We start from the raw sequence: 6,767 nt of genomic DNA, 5'->3' as shown, positions 1-6,767 counted from the left end.
CTTTGTTGTTGGCGACCGGGATTCCTCTAGGCGCTGGGAAAGGCTCAGAAGCCACTCCCGATCGGATCTGGGATTTTGAGAAGATTGTCTGTTGGTTCGGTGAAGGGGAGAGGTAGGAAAGTCTTTGCGGTCGATGAGGCTGCGGGAGTCGGAGGGCGGGAGAGGGACGGACAGATCGATTGGGGAAGGTTTTGGGTCCTCCTTGCAGAGAAGTCTCATTTCATTTTTTGCTCTTCTCCCTTGGACGGAAAGATGGGGTCAGGTTCACATTCCCACCCTCGCTCATTGTGAAATTCGCGTCGCCTGAAAACTGTCTCCTGAATGTCCTCGAATGTGCCAGCCTTCATTTTTAGATCGAATCATGCCGGGTCCTTGGTGATTTGTGTGTTCTGGTCCGGCCTTTCTAGGGTCTTTTTCTCTCGATGATCGAGCTTCACTCGAACTCTAGGATAAGCTCACCAGGAATTGTTTTTGAATTGAAAAATTAGTGTTTTGTTGAAATTTTTTGAACCCTGAAACGAAAAGTTCTGTCAAGTTAGGTTGTACTGTTGTGAAGAGGTGTTTTAAAGAGAGTTTAACCCTGGCTTTTTTTTTTTTTTTTTTTAAGAAATGTTCAGAGCTTTGATCCATGGTGATTTCTGCCAATGCCAGGACACAACTTTCTAAAACGACACGTTGATTTATCAAAGTCAGTGTGAACTGTATTTGTTAAGCAAAAGAGTGAGTAACGGAATGCAGGGAGGGTGACCTTTAATTTTTTGCTCTTAGCTTATGAAAAGGTATTCATGTTTAATAGTTTTTTTGTGATATACAGTTCTTGATCCGCAAGATAATTCATTGATTCTTTTTTTTAAGGCTCCAGTAAGTAAAAAGAATTTTGGAGTTCTTGTGTCAGCGTTTAAAACTACCTAATGAATCTGAGTAAAAAGTCAGGTACATGTTGTAATAGCATTCATCTGTTTACATTAACAAGAAGACGTAATAAAATGAGGGTTTTTTGGTAAAGAGTTTGTCTCATATGTTTATAGCATAAACTCATTTGGATGATTTATCTAATATCTAATCGTAGCCAATATTTTGGTAATTATCATAATTGACAGTGTTCTAATTGGGTACCCAGTTCTTTGCTTGTTGGAAGTAGGGGTGGAGGCTGACTTAGAGAAGAGCAGTGGAGATAGCCATGCTTCAACTTAAAAAGGAATTAAGGTCCCTGTTGGGCAATAATTACTATATTACTTGAGATCCAGGAGGAAATAAATAGCACCCTCACCCATATTTTGACCTCGCTTTTCTCCTACTCTAGTATTAATAAGGTTAATTGGCAAGGATAGGATTAGATTTTTAGCAGGCTAGGCAGTTTTAATTTTGTCTCTTGCTGTGCAGTACTGTAGTTGATCAGTGGCTTGCTCCTTGAGTATCTTTGCCGGTTTTGAAATGTGTATGACCTCTGACAAAGAATATTCTATTTCCTGTGACAAACAGAATTACCATAAAGCATCATGGCAATGTAATGTTTTGGGCAATTTACTGAACACAGAAGAACTAGGCAATTAGTCTCTGTTCCAAGTTTTGTCACTGAATTGGTCTACAACTCCAGGCATGCTATCTCACATCTGAGTCAGTTTCTCCATCAGTGATATAGGGCTAATAAAATGTGCCACCTGCTCACTGTGAGGAAAGGGCAGTGAGAACCAACAGTTCTTCTGGTTATGTTACATTGGTTGTTTTCGTAAATAACAGTACTTTTTAATGCAGTTCTCTAAGTTTGTTTTCGTATTATGAATTTCAGTTTCTTGGTGAAGAATTAGGATAAACATAGTTATAATAGGGAGGCTCTATCCATATGCTATCACTTAGGAATGATAAACTCTAATTTTCTCCAGTGTTAAGAATATATAATTTGGTGTCATATCTTTAGAATCAGTGATGACAAGAAAGTAGGGTGATAGATTGAGTTGGTTGATTTACTGATAGATTTTATTTCTACTATATCCAAGGTTTTGCTCTTAATTCTCAAAAATTACTCCTACTTTTCCTATGCTGTTAAAGATTTCTCGCATACCAATATGCCTCTCAAACCCAGACTTCTGAGTCGGAGAGGAAAAATGATGCTTTATGACTTTATTACAAATGAAGCCTAGAGAAGTTTAATTATTTGAATTGTCTAAAGCTACACAATTTTTAAGAACCAGAACTGAGACTTGAATCTGGGTCTCCTGACTTCTGATTCTGAGTCCTTTCCTTTGGAGCAGTGTTTTCCAAACTTCTGTCTAGGAAGTTTTTGCCAATTCAGGTGAAGTGAAAAATAAGATAGTACTAGAAGTACTGTTAACTTATAATGAATATTCATGCACTCATTACCCAGTTGGAAAGTTATAACTACAAAACAAAGCTTTCCCTATACTTGGTACCCCTCTTAAATCTTATTTCCACACTCCCGACAACAAACCCCAAATTGACATGTATCCTTCCTATCCATGTGTTTATACGTTACTACATTCCTTTATATCCATGAGCATTATATGGTTTTTCTTTTATTGGTTTAAGACTGTTTAAGTATGGTTTTTATATCTGTAGCTTGCTTTCTTCACTGAACAAGCCAAGATTTATCTGTGCTGATTCTGGTAGCTCTAGTTTATTATTACTGTCATTTGGTATGTGTTTTATTACGTGACTGTATCACGTTTCTGTTAGTGATTTTAGTGGTTTCCAGTTGTTTTCTTATTAAACACAGCATAGGGAATATTCTTGTGTATGTTTATTTAGGTAAAGTGGAAGACTTCCTGCAGAGTGGCTCTTGAACCTATATCTCATTTTTATACAAATATTTTACAACCTCCCCAATACTGTCCTAAATGAAATTCATAATAATAAACTTCAGTTGGTATTTTAAATAAAGTAATATGCTTACTAAAATAAAGAAATAATTTATAACAAAGTAATGTATTGCACTGTGAAATGCTCAGGTTCAACCACATTGTAATCTTGCTACCAAGTGTAATAATAGACCAAAAACATCAGAATTCTGGGGGTTGGTTAGAAATCAGAACCTCAGGTCCTACCCTAATTACTAAGATGCTGAATGTTAACAGGATTCCCAGGTGAACTGAGTGTACCTAGAAGTCTAAGAAGCGCTGCTAGAAGACATAGTAGTGGTCAGATACTTTGAACAGATGGGGTCACCTTGACTAGGACAGCTGCTAAAGTAGATTAAACACATGTGTTTAGTTGGCCACTGGAATAGCGATAGAGGGATTTGATTTGATAAGTTTCTGAAATAACTATAATTTCAGTAAAGTTTGAACAAAAATAAAAATGCAGTCTTCTCTCTTTACACGGGGGTTGCACTCTTTTACATCTTAATCTTTGTTAAAACGATGCAACTATACTTTGTGTTAAGTCCTATTTATTAATATCTGACCTTAGTTTTTCGTTCTGGTCCCTTAAATGAGTGTCCAGCAGAATGTTCAGAAGTCACTGGACATGGGGCAGCATTATCTTTACATACCACAAGTGTGTCGTGTCCCTGGCATCTATTGAGTAGTGCCCCCCATTTGTTACAACTAAAAAGCCATTATTGAGAAAGATTGCCCTGGGTTATAAATCTATCAATAGTATCAGACTGCTGGAACATAGGATAGGAGCTGCTTCTTCACCTTCATTAGATACAATCAGTTTTCTCTCCAGAGTATATCAGTAATGAATGAAAGGATCTGTTTCTCCACCTTCCAAGTACTTCAGTTCAGTCACTCAGTTGTGTCCAACTCTTTGCAACCCCATGAACCGCAGCATGCCAGGCCTCCCTGTCCATTACCAACTCGTGGAGTTTACCCAAACTCATGTCCATTGAGTCAGTGATGCCATCTAACCATCTCATCCTCCGTTGTCCCCTTCTCCTCCTGCCTTCAGTCTTTCTCAGCATCTTTTCAAATGAGTCCTCTCTTCGCATCAAGTGGCCAAAGTATTGGCGTTTCAGCTTCAGCATCATCAGTCCTTCCAATGAACACCCAGGACTAATTTCCTTTAGGATGGACTGGTCTCCTTGCAGTCCAAGAGACTCTCAAGAGTCTTCTCCAACACCACAGTTCAAAAGCATCAATTCTTCGGCACTCAGCTTTTTTTATACTCCAACTCTCACATCCATACATGACTACTGGAAAAACCATAGCCTTGACTAGACGGACCTTTGTTGGCAAAGTAATGTCTCTGCTTTTGAATATGCTATCTAGGTTGGTCATAACTTTCCTCCCAAGGAGTAAACGTCTTTTAATTTCATGCATGTGGTCACCATCTGCAGCGATTTTGGAGCCCCCAAAAATAAAGTCTTTTATGGTTTCCACTGTTTCCCCATCTGTTTGCCATGAAGTGATGGGACCGGATGCCATGATCTTAGTTTTCTGCATGTTGAGCTTTAAGCCAACTTTTTCACTCTCCTCTTTCATTTTCATCAGGAGTCTCTTTAGTTCTTCTTCACTTTCTCCCATAAGGGTGGTGTCATCTGCATATGTGAGGTTATTGATATTTCTTCCGGCGCTCTTGATTCCAGCTTGTGCTTCCTCCAGCCTAGCATTTCGCAGGATGTACTCTACCTATAAGTTAAACAAGCAGGGTGACACTTTTCCTATTTGGAACCAGTCTGTTGTTCCATGTCCAGTTCTAACTGTTGCTTTCTGACCTGCATGTAGGTTTCTCAAGAGTCAGGTCAGGTGGTCTGGTATTCCCATCTCTTTCAGAATTTTCCAGTTTGTTGTGATCCACACAATCAAAGGCTTTGGCATAGTCAAAAAAGCAGCAGTACATGTTTTTCTGGAACTCTCTTGCTTTTTCGATAATCCAGTGAATGTTGGCAATTTGATCTCTGGTTCCTCTGCCTTTGCTAAAACCAGCTTGAACATCTGGAAGTCATGGTTCATGCATTGCTGAAGCCTGGCTTGGAGAATTTTGAGCATTACTTTACTAGTGTGTGAATGAGTGCAATTGTGCGGTAGTTTGAGCATTCTTTGGCATTGCCTTTCTTTGGGATTGGAATGAAAACTGACATTTTCCAATCCTGTGGCCACTGCTGAGTTTTCCAAATTTGCTGACATGGTGAGTGCAGCACTTTCACAGCATTGTCTTCTAGGATTTGAAATAGCTCAACTGGAATTCCATAACTACCCCTAACTTTGTTCGTAGTGATGCTTTCTAAGGCCCACTTGACTTCACATTCCAGGATGTCTGGCTCTAGGTGAGTGATCGCACCATCGTGATTATCTGGGTCGTGAAGATCTTTTTGGTACAGTTCTTCTGTGTACTCTTGCCACCTCTTCTTAATATCCTCTGCTTCTTTTAGGTCCATGCCATTTTTGTCCTCATTGAGCCCATCTTTGCATAAAATGTTCCTTTGGTATCTCTAATTTTCTTGAAGAGATCCCTAGTCTTTCCTAATCTATTGTTTTCCTCTATTTCTTTGCTTTGATCGCTGAGGAAGGCTTTCTTAATTCTCCTTGCTATTCTTTGGAACTCTGCATTCAAATAGGTATATCTTTCCTTTTCTCCTTTGCTTTTCACTTCTCTTCTTTTCACAGCTATTTGTAAGCCTCCTCAGACACCCATTTTACTTTTTTGCATTTCCTTTTCTTGGGGATGGTCTTGATTCCTGTCTCCTGTATATTGTCACAAACCTCCGTCCATAGTTCATCAGGCACTCTGTCTATCAGATCTGGTCCTTAAATCTATTTGTCACTTCCACTGGATAATCATAAGGGATTTGATTTAGGTCATACCTGAATGGTCTAGTGGTTTTCCCCACTTTCTTCAATTTAAGTCTGAATTTGGCAATAAGGAGTTCATGAATGAGCCACAGTCAGCTCCCGATCTTGTTTTTGCTAACTGTATAGAGCTTCTCCATTTTGGCTGCAAAGAATATAATCAATACGGTTTCAGTGTTCACCATTTGGTGATATCCATGTGTAGAGTCTTCTCTTGTGTTGTTGGAAGAGGGTGTCTGCCATGACCAGTGCATTCTCTTGGTAAATCTCTGTTAGCCTTTGCCCTGTCTCATTCTCTACTCCAAGGTCAAATTTGCCTGTTACTCTAGGTATTTCTTGACTTTTACTTTAGCATTCCAGTCCCCTGTAATGAAAAGGACATCTTTTGGAGATGTTAGTTCTAGAAGGTCTTTTAGGTCTTCATAGAACCGTTCAGCATTACTGGTTGGGGCATAGACTTGGATTACCATGATATTGAATGGTTTGCCTTGGAAACAAATAGAGATCATTCTGTCATTTTTGATATCGCATCCAAGTACTTCATTTCAGACTCTTTTGTTGACTATGATGGCTACTCCATTTCTTCTAAGGGATTCTTGCCCATAGTAGTAGACATAATGGTCATCTGAGTTAAATTCACCATTCCAAATACTTAAGACTTCTTAAATTTTGACATTCTAAGGAATATGAAATGTTACCTCATTGTAATTTTCATATATATCTTCCCCCATTAGTTGTGTAGTTAAGAACACTTTAACTTGGTTTTCAGCGATTCATGTTCCTTTTCTGTGAATTGCCTATTCTGTTTTTCTTTGAGATTATTTTATTGATTTGTAAGTACTTTTTATGTATTTAGGATAATAGTACTTAGTAGGCTTTAGAAATATTTTCTAGTCTTTACAATGCCTTTTCATTTTAAATACGGTATCTTTTGATGACTAGACATTCTTAATTTTAATGGCAAATTTATTCTCTCATGATGGTACTTTTTCTCTGTAAAGGAAGTCTCTTGAGATT

At 38.5% G+C, this 6,767-nt stretch overlaps 1 protein-coding gene across 2 annotated transcripts in view; it reads left to right on the top strand.

Moving 5' to 3' along the window:
* Nucleotides 1–6: 6 nt before the first annotated feature.
* ABHD17B (abhydrolase domain containing 17B) overlaps nt 7–6,767 on the top strand; it is a 47,087-nt gene continuing 40,326 nt past the window's right edge. The window contains exon 1 of one of the 2 annotated variants that reach the window (XM_010848890.1): nt 7–112. The gene's annotated coding sequence lies outside the window, so the exon portion shown is untranslated. Of the gene's footprint in view, nt 721–6,767 lie in introns of both variants that reach the window. The other variant, XM_010848889.1, reaches the window with a different exon arrangement.

Source organism: Bison bison, unplaced genomic scaffold, assembly GCF_000754665.1.
Source record: "Bison bison bison isolate TAMUID 2011002044 unplaced genomic scaffold, Bison_UMD1.0 scf7180017864278, whole genome shotgun sequence".
Classification (NCBI taxonomy): Eukaryota; Metazoa; Chordata; class Mammalia; order Artiodactyla; family Bovidae; genus Bison; species Bison bison.
This window is presented reverse-complemented; position numbering and strand designations above follow the sequence as displayed.